Source organism: Periplaneta americana, chromosome 11 (assembly GCF_040183065.1).
Source record: "Periplaneta americana isolate PAMFEO1 chromosome 11, P.americana_PAMFEO1_priV1, whole genome shotgun sequence".
In the NCBI taxonomy this organism is placed as follows: domain Eukaryota; kingdom Metazoa; phylum Arthropoda; class Insecta; order Blattodea; family Blattidae; genus Periplaneta; species Periplaneta americana.
Genome location: NC_091127.1, coordinates 104,303,795 through 104,324,193, shown reverse-complemented (window position 1 = coordinate 104,324,193; position 20,399 = coordinate 104,303,795). Strand labels below are relative to the sequence as shown.

The 20,399-nt window shown below is 36.3% G+C and overlaps 1 protein-coding gene across 2 annotated transcripts in view; it reads right to left on the bottom strand.

Moving 5' to 3' along the window:
- Window positions 1–20,399, bottom strand: part of LOC138709219 (protein Fe65 homolog) — a 736,863-nt gene that overhangs the window by 616,982 nt on the left and 99,482 nt on the right. For both annotated transcript variants that reach the window (XM_069839821.1, XM_069839820.1), the window contains exon 2: window positions 1,857–1,898. The gene's annotated coding sequence lies outside the window, so the exon portion shown is untranslated. The remainder of the gene's footprint in view (window positions 1–1,856; window positions 1,899–20,399) is intronic.

Below are 20,399 nucleotides of genomic sequence, written 5' to 3'. Positions count from 1 at the left end.
CAGAATGTAATGGACCTTGAAACTTTTAACTTGCTCTCCTGTAAAAACAGTACAATGTGACTTAGCAGGTTTTTCCCCTGGACCCTTCATATTGTTTTGATTCCCCGTTATCGAACCATAAGCATAAGCTGCGTAGTGTAGACGTGGTGGCTTCGCTATTGGAAGCTTTTCTCCGACATTGTCAATCCGTAGCTAGAAACATTTTTTTTACGTTAAGACGTGTGTATATTAGCCTTTTAAGATGCCTAAAATTAAACAGAGTTTAAGATCGCGTCTATAGCAATATGTAGATGAATTTAAAAACATTTTTACTACTGACGGAAAAGTGTTATTTTGCCAACCATGTGGTAAATCAGTAAGTGCAGATTAGAGCTCTCAGGTAACCCAACACTTTTCTGGAAACAAGCACATTGGCGCCGCTTCACGTGTGCATTCACGGCAAAACAGTGGATATAGAAAATGTGTAAAGTTGCTCAAGTATTGGAGGGTGTGCCTGTAGGTGAAATTGACATTTCTCTCTTTAAATATGCACGTCTGACGTCCTGTGATGTGGAAAGGTCGTTTTCACAGTAGAAGTCGTTCAGAGATAATGAGCATGCATTTGTGATGGAGAATTTGGAAATGATCTTTGTTGTTCACTGCAATTCTCGGACAACTACTAGCAACTGATACTCAAGTGTGATTGGTGAGTACCTAGCAACATTTTTTTTCAAGTTAAGTAAGGTATTTTTGTCATATTTAAAGAAAATATATTGTTTATTTTTAGCAAATATTTTCGTACATTTTAGCACATAAAACATAAATATATTTAAATTTTTTAGCACATAAAATCCCCTCCCTACAAATGAAATTGAAGAAAACACTTTATATATTTGTCTAGCAGTCTATATAACCGAAATGTGTTGTTTCTTTTATCAACAATAATCTCACTAGAACTGTTGATTTATCTTGAGAAAACCAAAACTCGAAAACTCGAGTTGGATTTAATTTACTATTACAGGATTAGAACAAAGTATATAAAGATTAGAAGAAATAAACTACTCTAATGCAATAAAGTATTAATTGAATTACTAAAATTCTATTCCACTAATGTTAGCTTCACCAAAATGTTTGAACGGAGCCGCCATTTTCAGTGTTTATGCGGTAAACAAATGACGATTGCAAAGCATGTTTTAATAATATCGTAAAGAATTTTCACTTTGAAATGTTGGCAAACAAAGAAACAAATGGCAGGGAGGTGATAAAAACAGGAGAAAGTATATATAAAGATTAGAAGACATAAAGTACTGTAATAATTACAATAAAATAGATATTAATTGACTTACTAAAATTCTATTTCACTAATGTTACTTTCACCAAAACGTTTGAACGGAGCCGCCATTTTCAGTTGACTACCTATGCCGGAAACAAAATGACGATCGCAAAGCATGTTTTATAATACCGTAAAGAATTTGCAGTTTGAAATGTTGACAAAGAAACAAATGCTAGGGTAGTGATAAAAACAAACAAATGCTAGGGAAGCGATAAAAATAAACAAATGCTAGGGAAGTGAAAAAATTGTGCGATAAGCAGCCATGATTGGTTGAAAGACGTCCTTTCGTACCGTTTTATTGGTCAAAAGTAGCATGACGTAGTAAAAGAGTAACAATCACATTAAAAGAGAGAGAGAGAGAGAGAGAGAGAGAGAGAGAGAGAGAGACTGACTTTTATCGAAGCGGGCGTGGCGCTGGTAAAATGGAACACTGCACCTTCGCGCTATGTGATCGAGCTACAGGCGCTATACAGCATGACTGAATCAAACACAACAAGAAAACTGCATTTGAGGTATAGGTAGTGTGAAGAGCACAAGTACTCACTCAAAGAGTTCCTCGCCTCGGCAGTGTCCCACGCCATTGCACCTGAAACACAAACACGTTATATCACTATTGACACACCGACCATGTGCCATTAGCAGGGTTGCCAACGGAGGACTCATTTCCATCCCAATCGACAGAGTGCAAGTTAAATAAAAGTGAGGTGTCAGGTGGGAAGACAAAATAATGGAACTTCACACAAAAATACACAGGACAGGATAAGAAAGAATCGTAAAATGAAATAAAAATGGTTTAAATATATTTCTTCATTTACTACTAACATGTGATGGAACGGTGATAATTAAATAATGGGCTTCCCACTGGTTGACATACATGGTAAGAAACATTAGAATACATTTTGTTACTATACAGAATGCATTTCATGTTCATTTATAACAAAAAATTTGCATAACGTAGGCCTATTATCTGGTTATTTTACGACGCTGTATCAGCATCTGAGTTTTTAGCATCCATGGAATTGCCGATAGCGACATGGTATTTATCGAGAAGAGGACGAGGATTCGTCATAAATTACCTCACTTTCGCCTTACGGTTGGGAAAATCTCGGAAAAACCCTACCAGGTAAGCAGCCAAACTCGCTATCGCCTGTGGTACACCGTGTATGATTAATCATTACAAATAGGATAGGACAGGATAGGACAGGACAGGACAGGATAGGATAGGCGAGGACAGGATGAAGAGAATGGTAGGAGAAAGGATATGAAATAAAATTATGACGAGATGATTTTTTGAGGATAAGATGAGACGCAAGAAAAAAACAGTTAAGGAGGAAAAACGGGAGGGAGAGAAAGTTCTGTACATGAGAAAAGAGAACAAGGCAAGACATGCTAAGAGATCAAAACAGAACAGTGTAGAAGAGGCAGGAGAGGACATAGGAAGAGAGGACGAAACTAGTTATGCGAGAAGAGGACGCAATAGGAAAATACAGAGTAGAGAATGTGAGAGGAAAGGATGACACATGAGAGAAGAGGATGTGAGGAAGAGAACGGGATGAGAAATGAGAGAAGGGAACAAGACAACACATTAAAGAAGAAGACATAAGAGGAGAGAAGAAAACAAAAGATGTAAGAAGGGAGAACGAGAAAATGAATGAGAGATGAGGATGTGAGACAAGAGAATAGGAAATGAAAGAAGATGATGTGAGACGAGAACGAGAAAAGAAATGAGAATGGGTATGGGAGAACAGGACAGATCACGATATGAGGGAAAAGATAGTGAGAGGAGAGAACGGAAAAAGAAGTAGTAGAACTGGGTGTGGAAGGAGAAAACAGTACAAGACATGAGCGAAGAGGATGTGAGAGGAGAGAACGGGAAAAGAAATTATAGAACTGGATGTGAGAGAAGAAAACAGCACAAGACATGAGAGAAATGAAAGTGAGCAGAGAACAGGGAAGACATGACAGCAGAGGATGTGACAGGAGAGAACAGAAAAGAAATGAGAGAACGGGATATGAGACAACAGAACACGACTTGAGTGAAGAGGTTGAGAGAGGAGAGAACAAGACAAGACATGAGAGAAGAGAATGTGGGAAGAGAGGAGGACACAATGAGATAGAAGACGATATGAGAGGAGAAAATAGGACAAGATATTAGAGAAGGGGTACCTATTAAAATCAAGTATTTGTCTGCTAAAATCCTAGACATAGGATTTTCAGCGTGCAGTCATTGTTCCTGATCTTGAACAATCTATGTTCTGTATGTGAAGTTTTCTCCAATAGTACCATACTTTATTGTACTTTCCACCTACGTCAGAACTGTATAGAAAAATATGCGATCTAGGACTGTCTAAAGCATAGATGTCCAATTATAACTCGTACGAGGTAACTCTTGGCGTAAGCAATCCGCAGCGCATATTCTTTAACATCGTTTTTCCTATTTTATATGGAAAGTTATTGATCTTGGCAGAGCATGGTTGACGTGCAATATCCCCTGGTTTTATAGGCGTTTGGACACCTATGGTCTAAAGCAGGGGTCGTCAGCACAGAGCACGCTGGGGCTAGCCTCTCTTACCCGCTGAAAACGCAGTGCACTATAGTGCTCTCGTAGCTGCTAGCGGGTATGCTCTCTATCTCTCCCTGTTGCACGACCGTGCACACTGGACGGCACCGCGTACCCGTTACACATTTCAGTGAGTGCTGACGACCACTGGTCTAAAGTGTTCTCTGTAGGATTTTCAGAAGCTGGAAAATTTTCACTTCAGTTCTTTGACATTTTTTTTTTACCAATTCAAGAGACAGATGACTATTACAGGTGACTTGATGGCTTTCCAACCCGACTGTGATAAATTAACCGACTCTTGTGACTATATGTTTAACAATTACATCTCCGAGGACACTGTATATCCTCTTGCATTATGGAGATATGAAAATAATGACGAATGGAAAGAAACTACAAATACAGTTGAATAATTCCACTCCAAACTCAATGCATCCTCCTATTGGAGTCATCCGAACATTTTCAAGTTCATATGAACTATATTACAATTTCGAGTACAAACTATCTGAACCGAAGCAGCCAGCAAGAAGTCCCCGATAGGAAGAACATTAAGGAAAAAACTAAATCCATCATATTGTAGGCTGCACTTGCGTCAGTTAGAGCCGACTTACAAAAAGAAATATCCATGTGTGATTTTGTTAAAAGTGCCTCACATTTAAATGACTTAGTAAACAATAAGACTGTTACAAAAGACAAAGTCAAATTGTTAATGTTTCTAGTGTATATTAGATTTTGGATGTTACGACTGAACATTTCATAAGAGTTATCAAACATCTTTAATCACGCTTAACTTATGCATTGTGCACAAACAGTCCTCAGCCTGACAAAGTGGAAAGGAAAATGTTATGAACGTCGCTGTTGGAGTTTACACAATCTCTCTGATGAAGTTTACACAGTCTGTGCGGGAGTTTTACGTTACTCTGAGAGTGGCGTTTATATCACCGTGCCGGATTTTACATTCGCAGCGGCCAGGTAGGTCAGTTGGTAGAGCAACTGCCTGCGGACTGGAATGTCCCGGGTTCATTCACAGATGGTGGCGGTATTTCATCGTTGCCAAAATTCTTAGAAAGGTCCCGAGGGTCACTTAACCTCCTACCTAATTGAATACCGATATCATATCTTTCCCGGGAGTAAAAGGCGGTTCGAGCGTGGTGTCCATCACACCATCTTATTCTGGCCGATGTCATGAAAGCATGACCCTCATGAGCCTTCATACCGTGTAGATCGGATAAAATTACACTCTACGTAAGAAAAGCGAGATACGAGTGACTTAAGCCAAAACTCTTGCCGTTTTGAGCAGATGCAGAGGATTAAAACATATGGAGTGATTTCTAAACGGTTCAAATATTTTAGTGCCAATGCTTATGAACTAAAAACAAACTCTTATAGTACCCAAATTCTGTTTTTTTTTTTATTTTGAATTATTTTAAGAAACTTCATTTCTATGCATTCTATTCATCTTAACTCGTTTCTGAGGGTGCAAGATTCGAATTAATGGAATAAAATATTAGAGTTACGAAGATGTTTTATGTACCGGGTCATCATTTTGTTTTTACAAACATTTCTAATATTAACCTGGCTATACCTTTGGATTAACAGTTGAGAACCCTAAACACTATGCTACCCTCTTCCACGACCGGAGTTTAATGATACTAATGTAACAGACAAACAAATCGTTTTACTAGGTATAGGAGGGAAGAAAAGTAGTGCATCCATTTACGTACACTAAGAACTATTACAATTTTCAGTTTGATAATTTTCGTTAGGTTTTTATTTACTCAAAATACAGTACAGTATTAACAGTAAGTGTTTTTACTCACTAACTGAACTATCCAGGCGGACGTATTCATTAAGCAATGTATAATATACTGTCTACAGCGCATTAGCATACAATATGAAGAGTGCATTTCAATTGAAAAATAATCAAAATCTGGATATTTAAACAAATTGTAGAAAATGACGGCCGTTCATTTCTATACGGCCTTCAATTCTTTTGTGTGCATATTATCGAAAACGTTTTTAAGCATATCTTCTGAAATTGAATGTACTGTTTCTGGAATGTAGTCTTTAATTCTTCTATTGTTGTAGGGTGTTTAACAAACACAACTGTTTTACAAAAGAAATAATGCAAAGCATCAGTCGACATAGGGAGCGATAATCCTATGCCTCTTGAAATAATAATTCTGTACCTACTCTATAACAGAGTACCTTAGTTACGTATTGTAATCACTTCACTTCTGCCCGATTCGCAGAGATAAATTTACTCAGATTGTTGTCTACTGTCCGTCTTCTTTATACAGTGGTCCGTCCAAGAAGTTATGTCGCAGGATCGTAGAAAGGGAGAAATCACGTGACAGTTACTTAATGAGGCCATTTTATTTAAATTATTTTAAACAGTTGTATAATATCACGTAGACGTCCAATTTCTGACAGCAAATGTTTTCATTAAAGAGCTAAGACAGCCCAGCCACTAACCTTTAGAGAGGGGCCAGTAGAAACGGATGTTGGAAACAGAGCGGCGTAACCAAACGGATACAGTACCTGTGCGAAAATATAATTCAATAATGAATGTACTTTATTCAATGGAAAATACGACCATATTTCTGGAACGTGCTATACTCACTCAATACTGTATACTGTGACAGGACGACTTAGACTGCGTATGCGGCCTTGGGTGGAAGTTCGTTTGTAGAAGGCATGGGAGTGAAGTACTCGTACATTAAAAAACTCAGGTACAATAAAAATTAAAGTAAAAATAAAATGATGCTCCTGTATTTTGAAAGAATTAAATTCCTTTATCATGTCGCACCTCCTCATACTCATCCTCTGCCACGACTCTGGAATTCGCTACCTGCTAGCGTCAGGGACTGTCGAAATAAAATTGAATTAAAGCGTAGGCCTATACTTACTAGGCACTTCATCAGTAATTGAGACCCGTTCAGACATGGCTTCTTGTAAATATTGTAGTTCTCTTATTCCAGAATAAAAATATATCAATTTTCGGCAATTTCATCGCTACATAATTTTATTATTATAGGTTTAATTTGTACTTCAGTAAAAAAAAAAAAAATCTTTCTTTGTTCTTAACTTCTACAAAAACTTGTCTAGTCTTCATTAATCAGGTAATCTTTTCGTACTTTGATTCTAGTGTAATTGTAGTTGTAAATTTCATATTAATTGTAATTATAATATTAATTGTATTCATCATATTGTACGAGCAGTTGTAATTCCCTGGTACAAGGGAAGAGAAGGCCTAATTGCCTTATCTCTACCAAGTTAAATAAATACTACTACTAATTTTACCGTTTATAGTTTATTTCTTGAACTAATATTCAAAATCACATATAAACGAAAGCAATTAATATAGGCCTATATCTAAATAACAAGTTGAACTGACGTTATCTGGTTTACACACAAAAGACATTCTTTGTGACCACAACACTAAGACATTTGATTTCGTGTACATTAAGGAGAAGTGTATGTAAATAATGTTTATGCTCGACCATGCCGAAATGTAGTAATTATACACCTGGTAGCAGCCCTTTAATGGACCTCATTAAAGTACACCTATTCATTAAAGTTCAGGTGTTCCACCAATCAGAAAACACCATTGTAGCAATATGAAAGCGCAAGTATCGATTATTCTCGGATATACAATCGAAAGACAACTAGCGAAACGTCACGGAGGCTGAAAATCCAATACTGTCGCAGAAGGTTATGTTCTGTTACTATAATAATTAGTGTTAATTGTAAATAATATTCAAATAAATTCAATTTGTCATCTCGTTTTTCAATGTCTAAATCAATTTCAAGGTTATATCAAGATTAATGTTTATTTTACTCTCTAGATTATATCAAGATCAATGACATTTGTTTCTCGGAAAAAATCAATACTTCCGCGTCTGCGCACATCTCACAATTTACGAGATATTGCACAAGGTCAGTTCCGCTCCCCAGTCAGATAAGAATAACATAAATACTTATGAATAATTTCAAGTTAGAAATATGGTCGAGCATAAAAAGTCGTATGAAACTTGCCTATAATGGTACTGTACTACAATTATAGGTTCGTTGCATAATGTACTATTAATAAATTTACATAAAATAGTTTACTTTTATATTCTAAGCATTTCTAATAATACTTTGCTATTAAATTTATGAAAATCGGCATTAAAATGGTATAGCTAAGTGTTAAAATAACTCAATATTTGATGCATAAGTTCTTAGTGTTTTTTTCCATGACAATAGGGCCTTCGTAAGGAATTTGTTGTTATTTATCATTTTAATGTCATATTAAATACACCAAAATCTGAATAGAAATATAAAAAAAAAGTACCGTATGAAAGAAGAAAGAAAAAAAGTACTGTATGAAGGAGAACCTATCAGTAAATCAAGAACTCCCACTGGTATTCATAGATTTTGCAAAAGTTTGCGACAGTACTCCTCATGGCAAATTATGGTAAGCTTTGCAGAACACGTCTATTAATCAATGTGTCATAAAAGCAATACAATATTTATACAAAGGAATGTTATCAAATGTTAAAATTGGGAGAAAATTAACAGATTCTTTTTGTGTGACCAAAGGTTTGAGACAAGGATGTAGCCTGTCTGCAACATTATTTAAAATCTATTTAGAACAGATATTAAAATATTTTAGAGATGGCTGTAAATTTATGGATATGCCAACTGAGGAAGATATGAAATTTAAGGGGGTCAGAAGCAAAGGGGTGTAAGTGCACTTAAGTTACTTTAGAGAAAATGGGGTTGAAAGTATGTAAGCTTTCGTAAATTCGGAGAAATTTTTAATTTAAATTTTAATGTGTGATATGATTAAAAGATACATCCCTTTGCCACAAAAATTGTAGATGCTTTAACTTACCCTGGATGCATTTAACTCATGTTATTAGAAATGTCACTTGCATCCATTTGCTTCTAACCTCTCATTTACTCTTTACATTTCGCTGATGACCAAGTATCATAGCCCAAGAATACAATGATATCGAGTACATGATGAGGAAATTAGTGAAAGAATGTGCCAAAGGGAGTTTAAAACTTAACACAGAAAAAAAAAAAAACAAAATATATGTCCTTAGGGGGAGTTCAGCAATAAGAGGATGGAAAGATTATTAAAAAGTGTGCACGTTACGAATATTTAGGAGTCATGCTTAATAAAGATGGATAAATGGAAATTGAAATCTAAAGGAGAAATGTCAAAAGAAGGAAGGCAATATTTTTACTAAATGACGTCCTAAGGGATAAGTACATTACCAACAGAATAAATCAGAATAACTATGTATATTGCAATTCTTAGAAAAATTATACAATACGGGTAAAAAATTCGACAGATTAAAAAAAAAAGGGTAGGAGAGGAAATTATTGGCGACAGAAATGGATGTTTGGAGGAAAGAAAGAGTGGAAATAATCAGAATTAAACCAATTCGAGAAGAAATGGAAGTAACACAAACTGTAGTGGAGGAAATTAGGATAAAGTAACTCATATTATGGTATGAACATGTAAAGCAAATGGAGAACAGATAGCTTCCTAATAGAGTGATGAATTGCAAACTCACTGAAAGGAAAAGAAAAGGACGACCACGGAAAATATGACAGAATTAGGCTATGTAGATGAAGACATGAGAAGCAAATACTCCTGAAAATCTATGGGAAGATAGGGAAGCTTAGAAATTGGGAGTGTGGAAGATGTAATGCATCAATAAAAATCGCATGGCCGGAGTATTCCAACAGTTTACATACTGTTTAACAGTTTTTACTCCCTACAACTGAATATTGTATTAGTTATATTATATCATTATTATTCCTACATCAAAGTCATTTAAAATGTACATGCGCTCCTGTGTAGTGACGTCTAAAGACGTACTACGATGTCATAAAAACATGCAGTAAGACCAAAAGGGAATAATTTTTTAAGTGGGTTATTTTACGACGCTTTATCAACATCTTGGGATATTTAGGGAATGAATGAGATGAAGGTGATAATTCCGGTGAAACGAGTCCGGGGTTCAGCACCAAAAGTTACCCAGCATTTGCTCATATTGGGTTGAGGGAAAATCCCGGAAAAAATCTCAACCAGGTAACTTGCCCCGAATCGAACCCCGGCCACCTGGTTCCGCGGCCAGACGCGGTAACCGCCAAACGAGAATAAAGGGGACTTCAGGCAACTACTGCGGACGGTCCCCGGCATAGTTCAATTGGTAGGAGCATTCAGCGCGTAGAGCTGAAGACCTGGTTCGATCCCCAGTGCAGGAGCGAAAGTTTTCTCATAAAATAACTACGAATCTAAAAGGCATACTTCCATTGAACAAAGGAAAGATAACTTTAAAAAAGTCGCATTTCAAAAAAAAAAAATCATATTAAAATAATGAATTATTGCGTAAAATGTATGATTAAAAGGTACATGACATTTTATAACACAACTGAATTAAACCTAGTGCTTTCTGGACGTTTCGGTAACGTTAACATTACTCTTCAGTCAGTTGAGAAGTTTTAAGTTTAGATCGAATACAAGAAGTTGTCCTCGATAACCTAACCAGCTTTCCTTAATGATAAACTCAAAGCTATTTAGAAACCCAATAATGAAACTATAAGGCTTATGTCTCGAGTAAGGAGATTGTTATTACGGACTTGAGGCAACTTTAAAGTAGAAGAGGCATACGGAGAGACGGTCGTGTGGCAGGCACTGTTCCAGTGTCCCCAGGTCCCGAACCAATATTTGGTGTTGAAATTGCAGAGCGTGATGAACTTGCGTGCATGGAATTCTATTGCCCATCCTGTTATGCACACATTCGAGTACTCTGCCAAATTGCAAGACATTCTGTTCCAAATCCCGACTGGAATGCGAGAGGGAAGTCTTGCAACGAGAACGATCGCAAATGATGTCGTCAGGCTTAACTCCGGCATTCAGGGAATGTAACAGCCATCGCTCCATATATGTAATCATTTCAGGTTCAGAATCGATTTACATCCCTAAATTTAAGTACTTTAAAATAATTTAACTCGCACCTCGATAATTATTATTACTTACTTACTGTACTTACAAATGGTTTTTAAGGAACTCGCAGGTTCATTGCCGCCCTCACATAAGCCCGCTATCGGTCCCTACCCTTTGCAAGACTAATCCAGTCTCTATCATCATATTCCACATCCCTCAAATCCATTTTAATATTATCCTCCCATCTACGTCTCGGCCTCTCCAGAGGTCTTTTTCCCTCCGGTCTCCCAACTAACACTCTATATGCATTTCTGGGTTCGTCCATACGTGCTACATGTCCTGTCCATCTAAAACGTCTGGATTTAACGTTGCTAATTATGTCAGGTGAAGAATACAATGCTTATGTGAGGGCGGCAATGAAACTGCGGGTTCCTTAAAAGCCAATTGTAAGTAAATAATAAAACAATAATAATAATAATAATAATAATAATAATAATAATCGTAATAATGCCTCATAGCAAGAGAAGTCAACGTCATTAAAGGAACAGACAATATCTCAACCTCTTCTTTCTGTGCTATTTCAAGTGTAATTTATTAGTTTTCAGTCACCACTGAATTAGGAGAGGAATAAACCATTGAAGTAGATATTCTTTCACGTGAGATTTATTAATATTACAAAAGGAAATTAAGGCAAATTTTGAGGCAGATAACGACCAACTTAGGTCATACTGTCCTCAAGGGAGCAGAAAATAATTATAATAGCCCTACATTAAGTTATTAAATCTACAGATGCCTCGCTTGTTCTGAAGTTCAATATGTGTATACTCTGAAGCTTGGAAGATTACATTTTGATCCTGTACAAGCAAGTGAAGATTTACCTGCCCTTTTACAAATGCTTTGCCTCTTTATATAGCTAGTGTGTTTTAATGCAGATATTGTACCAACGGCTTCCAACTGACGGTTAATTGCAAAATCGATGTGTGTATGGATGTGTGTGAGTGCGAGCGCCCTTTAAGTTGTGTCAGACCGACGCGGACCTCTTCCACTGCACAATATCCAGAGTTGCTTTCTGAGAAGCGTAGGGGTGATTTCCCCGGGGTGTGGGACATTCTGAATTGGGGAACATTCCCTCCGTTCTGCGAACCTTCTTTGGAATGTTTTAAATAGGCTTGGACAGCACAGTCTTCTCTTCTCTATCTTACTTTTATATACACGCACTTGTGAAAGCCATGTTTTGCAGTCTTGAAACAGAATAGAGAGTGCCCGACTTTTAAATAAGTTGTATTCTTTTGCATATGTCCCTAAATGCAGTCTAAAAGAGACGAAGACTTATTATACCTGTTATGTACTCAATAAAGTAATCTCATAAACACATTATAAAGAGAAACGGTATTTTGTAAATTATTCTTCGTGTATCACAGATCTAAAAACATGTACAGTGGGTGATCAACAGGCAGCGCATTTTCGTTTCCAAACAAGTTAGGCAAGTTATCGGTTAGTATATCCTGGCCGTTCAGAGTTGAAACTCTGACGCTAAATGCTTACGTCAGGACGCTACGAAAGGTATAGTTCAGTAATTTTTATAGGGTTATTTTACGACGCTGTATCAACATTTCAGGTTATTTAGCGTCTGAATGAAATGAAGGTGACAATGCCTGTGAAATGAGTCCGGGACCAGCACCAAAAGTTATCCAGCATTTCCTCATTTTGGGTTGAGGGAAAACCCCGGAAAAAACCTCAACCAGATAACTTGCCTCGACCGGGATTCGAACCCGGACCACCTGGTTTCGCAGCCAGACGCGCTGACCATTACTCCACAGGTGTGGAATAGTTCAGTAAATAATAATTATAATAATAATAATAATAATAATAATAATAATAATAATAATAACGGGTCATGACAACTGTAAGTGGGGTTGCTACTAAATTGATATGGTCTGTCCAGCTACTTTTTAACCACATAAACGCACTAAAACTTCGAAACTAGCGCTCTACAATATATTAGTGCTACATATGATAGAAAATATAATTAGATAATAATACTGAACTAGTATGTAGAATATATATTGTACAACATAATAGTAAACATGATACACATTAACTGTATATACTCTATAGGCAATATATGCAATTAATTCATGTAACAAAATCAGTACTGTTACGGTGAACAAAACATAGATACTCTGAGATTATGAAATTCATATCTTTTATCAGTAAAAAATTTGTTTAAGCTAAGAAAATGTACTTCCTACCTTACATGACGTTAAAGGAACACAATTATAATATACAATTTAACAATATTTATATTTTACACAATATATACAAATAATTAATTTATCAAAGCCTACAGTATACGCATTGCAGTGAACGAAAATATGCATTCCGAATTTATGAAATGCAAGTCTTTTACGAACGTCACATAAAATTTGTTTTAACTGAGGGAATGTTCTTTCTACGTCGCATGACATTACAGGGGCATATTTCTAACACATTATATCACAGGACAGAGCATAATTTCACATAAATTACAGTATGTTTCCATTTATTATGCTGAAATAGGCCTTCCGAAATTCAAATATAACCAACTGTAACATAGATCTTGTTGGAGGTATTCTTTTGAAAGAAAGAAAGAAATTAAAGAAGTAATAAATATTATATATTTTACAAATTAAGTTAAGTTAATTTAGGCTCTAGCGACATTGGAATGGGACAAACTTGTGTTTAGAAACGAGACCACTTAGAAAATTATAAAAAAAAAATACAGATCAAATTTAAACACAATGTAACATAGATTGATAAATTAAAATAATATTAACACAAAAGTCTGAATGGAAATTCAACTTACTCAGTATTAGAATCGGATCACAACGTAGTCGTAACTTGGTGTTTTACATACAACATTGACGATGGAGCGTCTATATTATACTATGATTCACAGTCTATGCCCAATCATCAAGTGCTTCGTATCACTGAACAAATTGCACAGGGCTTTGAAAACAAAGAACAGACTGCAGTCGCATTTCTTGACTTCACTCAAGCATTTGATCAATTGGCATAAAGGTCTTCGGTGCAAGCAAGGTCTTCGGTGCAAATTATATATGTCCGGCGTTCCAGACTACCTATGCAACATAATGACTAGTTTCTTGTCAAATCGCACATTCTCAGTCAGAGTGGGTTGTACTCACTCCTCTGTTAGACCCATTAGTGCTGGCGTTCCACAAGGCTCTATCTTAGGTCCGATATTATTCAATATATATACTTCGGACATTCCTTCAACACCAACTGCACAAATTGCTATGTATGCAGACGATACAGCTATTTATGCAACCTATCGCAACATTAACATATCCTCAAATCACCTTCAGGAAGCCTTAAACATCATATGCCCTTGGCTTGAAAATTGGCGCATCGCATTGAACTACAATAAATGCGAAGCAATGATATTTACTTTGTGTCGTTCTGCTAATCCTCAATGCATAAATCTTTCAACCAACGTGATACCGTGAAAACCAAAGGATGAAGCTGTAAAATATCTAGGAGTGCACTTAGATCGCCATCAATCGTGGAAACATCATATCAAGAACAAACTTAAATTGGCCTACTCAAGACTCACTAAATTATATCCGCACCTCAACAAGAAATCATCGCTAAAGCTACAAAATTGCATGCTACTTTACACATCTCTATTACAACCTCTATTGCTTTACGTCTGTCCTGTCTGGGGAGGAGCTGCAGTAAGTGAAAATAAACAAATCCAGTCATTTCAAAATAAAGTCACTCAATTCTCCTTGGTTTGTCCGTAACAGCCAACTACACAGAGAAACTAGTATTGATACAATCACACAGTTTATTCATTCACACGCTAAGAAGTTCTATAACAACCTAGAAAATGTTCCAGGCGCCATCCACTACTACTCTCTCGAAAGGAAGTCCACATTTCCCACCAGAATCAAGAGCCGACTTCCAATGGACCTCATATTATAATAAAAATTTATCATCACAGCAACCTATGTATATAATTAATTATTAACAATTATTTTTGTCCATTGAGGAGCCCAATCTAGGCTGCCCTCAATTCAGTGTCATGTATTGTATTTATACTTTATTTAGAAATGATCTGTATAGCCCTAAATGCGCTGATCGATCAATAAAAAAATAGTCTATGCGTATCTGTTTGCAATTATACCCTGCTTATGCACTCACGCAAAGTAATAGATGTACCAGAAAAAACTACTCGATCCGCTGTACGTTTGGGAACACAAATGCGAAGCCTGGTAATCAAATGATCATATTATTAAGCCACTTGATAAAAGTAGGAATTTCAATGGAGCTTAAAAAAACAGACTCGACTGTCTGCAATTTTTTTTACTAATGGCGGATACTTGACTGTCCTCATTCAACAATATAAAGCCAGCAGTGTAGACAAATTTACCGACAGAGCCGTTGCCAAGAGTGCGCCATAGGAGGCTGGTCTACGCTACACACGCGATGACAGATGATAATGATGATGATATTTGGGATGCCACAGGGGAATCGGAGCTCCCGGAGAAAACTCCTGTGTCATCTGGACCACGACATTGCCCAACACAAGTTATAAATCGAGGCTACACCAGGGCTCGAACTCGGGTTCACAGGATAAGTCCAGTGCTCTAGCCACTAGACCACAGTGGCGGCTTGTTTCCAATTGTTGAACGTGATACATTTTATTACTAAAATGTGTACTTTATCACATCCAATAAGGAAAAACAACGTAATACTATTGCCAATACAGCAATCGGACGACAAATTTTCTGATTTTCATCAAGTGGCCCTAATAATATGATCACCTACTGTATAACTGAAGCGTCGGGCCGAATAACGGTCTATGTTACAATTTTTCAAAAAAATTGTGTTCAATATCTTTATGAGAGGCGCTTCTACACGACTTACAACCATGAATTTTTTGGTTGGAACAATGGTCTATGTCACTAGTCACTTCTAGAGTATGCAGTTGTTTACATCGTATCGGGAGTTATTGCACGGGAGTTTGTTCTTTTTATGAATACTGGGTACTTGAACTTTGTGTATCAGGTTTCGGTTGATCTATTACGTAACATGGACGACTATAAGACAGTGACGATTTGTACGGTAGAAATTGACCGGCTAAATAAATCGGGAAAAAAAAAGGAACCAGACAAATTAATATTAATAAGCGAAAAGATGTGTCACGAAAGTCGCTGAGAGATAGTGGTCTTGAGTATAGGCTACAACAAGGAAGACGAAGTCGCGAGTTACTGCGAAAGATCCTCCAAGAAATGTAAGTTTGTATCTCTTATTTTTTATTAGTTGTATTTTAATTTACACTTCACCTAGTGTTAGTTGGTCTATGTTGTGTTTTGCTACTATAGTTTATCTTGTAATTTTATGAAGATGTTTCGTTTCAGGAACAGATTTGTGGAAATTCTTATAAGAAAATGTACTCAAAGCTTGCTCTTGATGTCAGAAAGAAGCTGTTTAAAAGTATTACTCCGTAACAGTCAGCATTTAAAAACTGTGATTGTTATTGTCTTCATTATTAATAAAATTTATAGTTAACAGATAAGCCATCTGTTAGGATGGATACTGAATATTCGGGACAGGGGTTCAAATTCCATTTACTAACAATTGCTCAATTGTAATATTTATTTTTTTTATTCATTTTGTATTGTTACAACTTTCATTAATTTAATGGTGCCCCTACATCTCAATACTGCAGTTATTTTCTAATAATAGTGTTATTATTTGATCAATATTGTATGTTTATTCATAATATGACATTTAGTGTAACTTTAATAAATTACATGGCGTTAATTCTTATTAATATATAGCATTTAAAAATAAATGTCCTAATCAGTTTGTTCATAATTTAACCTTTTTATTGATTTTGTATATTTCATAATATTCTGATTGTATAAAACTGTTCATTGTCTGTATTCCCTAGTAGCATTTCTGTGGAGTTAAAAATGTTATTCCCGCCTGGGATCTGCAAGCATGAGTGACGTCACGCGGTGGGTAGAAACAGTACTGTAGTATATGCTCGCGTATGCGCACTCTCTGTTTTATAGACGAAGCTAACGGCCGCTATGCTTTCAGATTCCAGGCGACTAGTTGTACAATCTTCAATGATGTGCAATATGACTTTCAATAACATACCATCGTATACTTCGCTTAGCTGTACAAGACATTTATGGAATAACGCTCTATGTTGCCCGTCCGATAGTAAATTTATGACTGCACAGTTAGCAGATTGTAACATAGATCGTTATTCGGCCCAACGCTTGAAATGTTAACATTCTACAACACTATTGCACAGTATGCTTATTTTTTTGCTCCATTTTATTTATACATTTACTCATTCATTTATTTCTTATTTCAATGACACATTTGTCCCGGACATTTTAAAGCCTGCTGACAGCGGTAGCTTCGCGGTTAAGGTGTACATTACAACGAAGTGAAGAGAAGCGATTAGAAAGATTTGAAATATGGATATGGAGAAAAATGGAACGTGTGAAGTGGACAGACAGAATAAGAAATGAAGCTATGTTGGAAAGAGTGGGTGAAGAAAGAATGATGCTGAAACTCATCAGGAAGAAGAAAAGGAATTGGTTGGGTCACTGGTTGAGGAGAAACTGCCTACTGAAGGATGCACTGGAAGAAATAGTGAACAGGAGAAAAGTTCGGAACAGAAGAGGATATCAGATAGACGACATTAAGATATATGGATCATAAGAGGAAACAAAGAGGAAGGCAGAAAATAAGAAAGATTGAAGAAAGCAAAACAAAATATTGTATTTGACTTTTCTGTTGCTCTTTACTCAAGGAATCGCCCATCAGAATTATTGACATTACTTACGGTTCACCCTGTATATGTAGACTTACAGTTACAAATGTTATCTATATAATCCGATATTCTAATAATAAAGTATATGTTTTTACATCCTAGAGATAAAACAATGTATTCTGACCAACGTAATATTTACGTTGTCAATTGCTTTGTTGTTTACTCAACTGTCCGAAGACAGGTTTGAACCTCATAAATAACATCAATAAGGCTTCACTTATGAGGCAACTAGGCCAGGAGATAATGGGTAGGGATAGGATGGCCAGTTCCAATTCTTTGTAAACACTATTATTCTGTGTGTACTTACCTTCAGAGTAGATGTGCCTCAACTTCGAAGTCTAGTTATTAGTGTAGGGAAGATAAGAGGAGCGCCGGAATATCGACGTAGATATTAGGCTTGATAAGGAAATGAGTGTGGCTTCGTTTGAAAAAGAAGAACTTGTGTTCTCCCCAAAAAGTGAGTTTAGATCAGAGGGTTGGGCAGAGATAGAGAGCAGTAGCCTACTCTCTGGACTTATGGCGAGACACCGGTACAGGAATTGTCAAAATCACAAACGTTTTTAATTATTTACTTCTTCTGAGGTATGTCTATTATTAATAGCATGATTCTTCAAGGCAGTACAGGTGCAATTAGGCCTATGTAATACTTATTGAAAGATATACAATTTTGGAATTTTGGAGGCACAAAAGATGTTAAATACAGAGTGATCCATTTGGGTATAGATAAAATAAAAACTCCGTAAAACATATACTACTGAACTTTATTTGTTGGAACTTTGTGCATATAATACTGAAAGATGGGAGATTCCTCACAGCTCAACATGACCCCCATTGCGCATCCTGCACAACTCATAACGGTGATGCAATTCAGCCCATGTCCGTTGTAACACAAGAGAGGTGATTTGTTGAAAAGCTTGAGTAATTTTTACCCTTATATCATCTATGTTCCTAGGTTTCTGTGAATAAACAATGTCTTTAACAAAACCCCACACGAAGAAGTCAGGAGGGGTTAGATCTGGGGAGTTTTGGGACCAAGCCAAGAGATAGCTGCTTCTCGTACTGGGTTTCGCCTTCGACCTCCTGCATATTTTTTTTAACATAGAAATCGTATTTAGGTACATTACGCACACCATACTCACGTCGAAATTCCCTTTGAACTCCTTTAACACTTTCAAATTTGACATACCAAAGAACACAGTGTGTCCGCTGTTGATTTGTAGTAGCCATTTTAATCATTGCGATTTTCATTTGTCCTTTCAGATTATGCATTGTTAATTGTCATATATGGAAAATCCCAACTTTTAATCATAATATAACCACCAAGAAATTCTTCCTAATATCATAATAGCTTTATAATAATACATTAATATCATCCATACCCAAAAGGATCAGACTGTAAATGGAACGGCAGAAATATACATTGATCGGCAAAATTTGAACATTTTTCGATGAAAAATCCCAGTCCTGATCTGAAACCAACCCGAACAATCTGAGTAACAAATCGAACACCTGTGAATACTTGTGTATTCAGCGATACGTTAATTAGAACTATTTTAAAATCAATTTTCCAATCGTCATCGATGACTTACACCATGCTGCCGGCGACATAAAACATAATTATTTAGATCTACCTAACAAACGCATTAACTTACATCTTTCCTTTGTTCTGTAGGTGCTCATTTTGTATTATATATATATATATATATATATATATATATATATATATATATATTGTGCAGCATTCAAACTTGTGAAGAACAGCTTCATAAATTACAGATTTCAATAATGGAGGAAAGTAAAGAAGCATCAGGCGGATGTTTTATTAACGAGAAGACCCGCAAATCAGCGAACACGAGAAACGTAAGCGGAAAGGCCTAAGCACCACGAAGCCAACAGGAAGTAATTCACAGGATCCACCTAGCAGAAGCGCCTTGCTTCCTTAGCTAGGAGAATGAAAGCTAATCTCTCCTCGCCTCGTACAGTTACCTGTCTGGGGGAGGGGGATCCAACAATCCATCTCCTCCTCCCATCTCATCACCATTTAATTCCAAAACCCTGGCCCGAGCGAGAATTACACGCACAAATCTACATTCCAACAACGGCGAGACCTCGTCGATACGAATACCGCGTGTGCGAGCGCTCCTTGTACGCTAGTCAACATGCTACAATCTCTGCTCCAACTTTTGTTATAGTTGTCATATCTTGTACTATTAATTTCGAATTTCAATTTTAATTAAAGCTATTTATAAATAAGGAGTTAAAAAGAATGTGGGCAATTGAAGGGAGCAATGGATAAAGGGACCTATCCCTTATTCTTTCTGAAATAGAGTTATTTGCATAAAGTGAAAGTTAAATTAATTAATTCAGTATGTTATTTAAGTGTAGGACAGGCCTCTTCTGAAGTATAAAGTCGTTTAATATTTAGAAACTTCAGCTTCAGCAACAAGCTCAGTTGAAAAAGGTAGCTATCCCTCAAAACAATGGAAGCTTTAATCTTATTGGTTAGTTCCTTTGCCAACTGGCCAATACGAAAGAATGTTTTATATCATTATGGAAAATCAAGATGGTTCACTCTGTTGAGAATATTAAGGTTATAATGGATGAAAATACAGAGTCTGTGATAAAAACACCGAAGAAAAGGAAAAAGTGTTCAGACACATAAAAAGAGAACATTAGAAAGAAGGCAAAGAGTAGTGGAACAGTATATATAAAAATAAAAAGT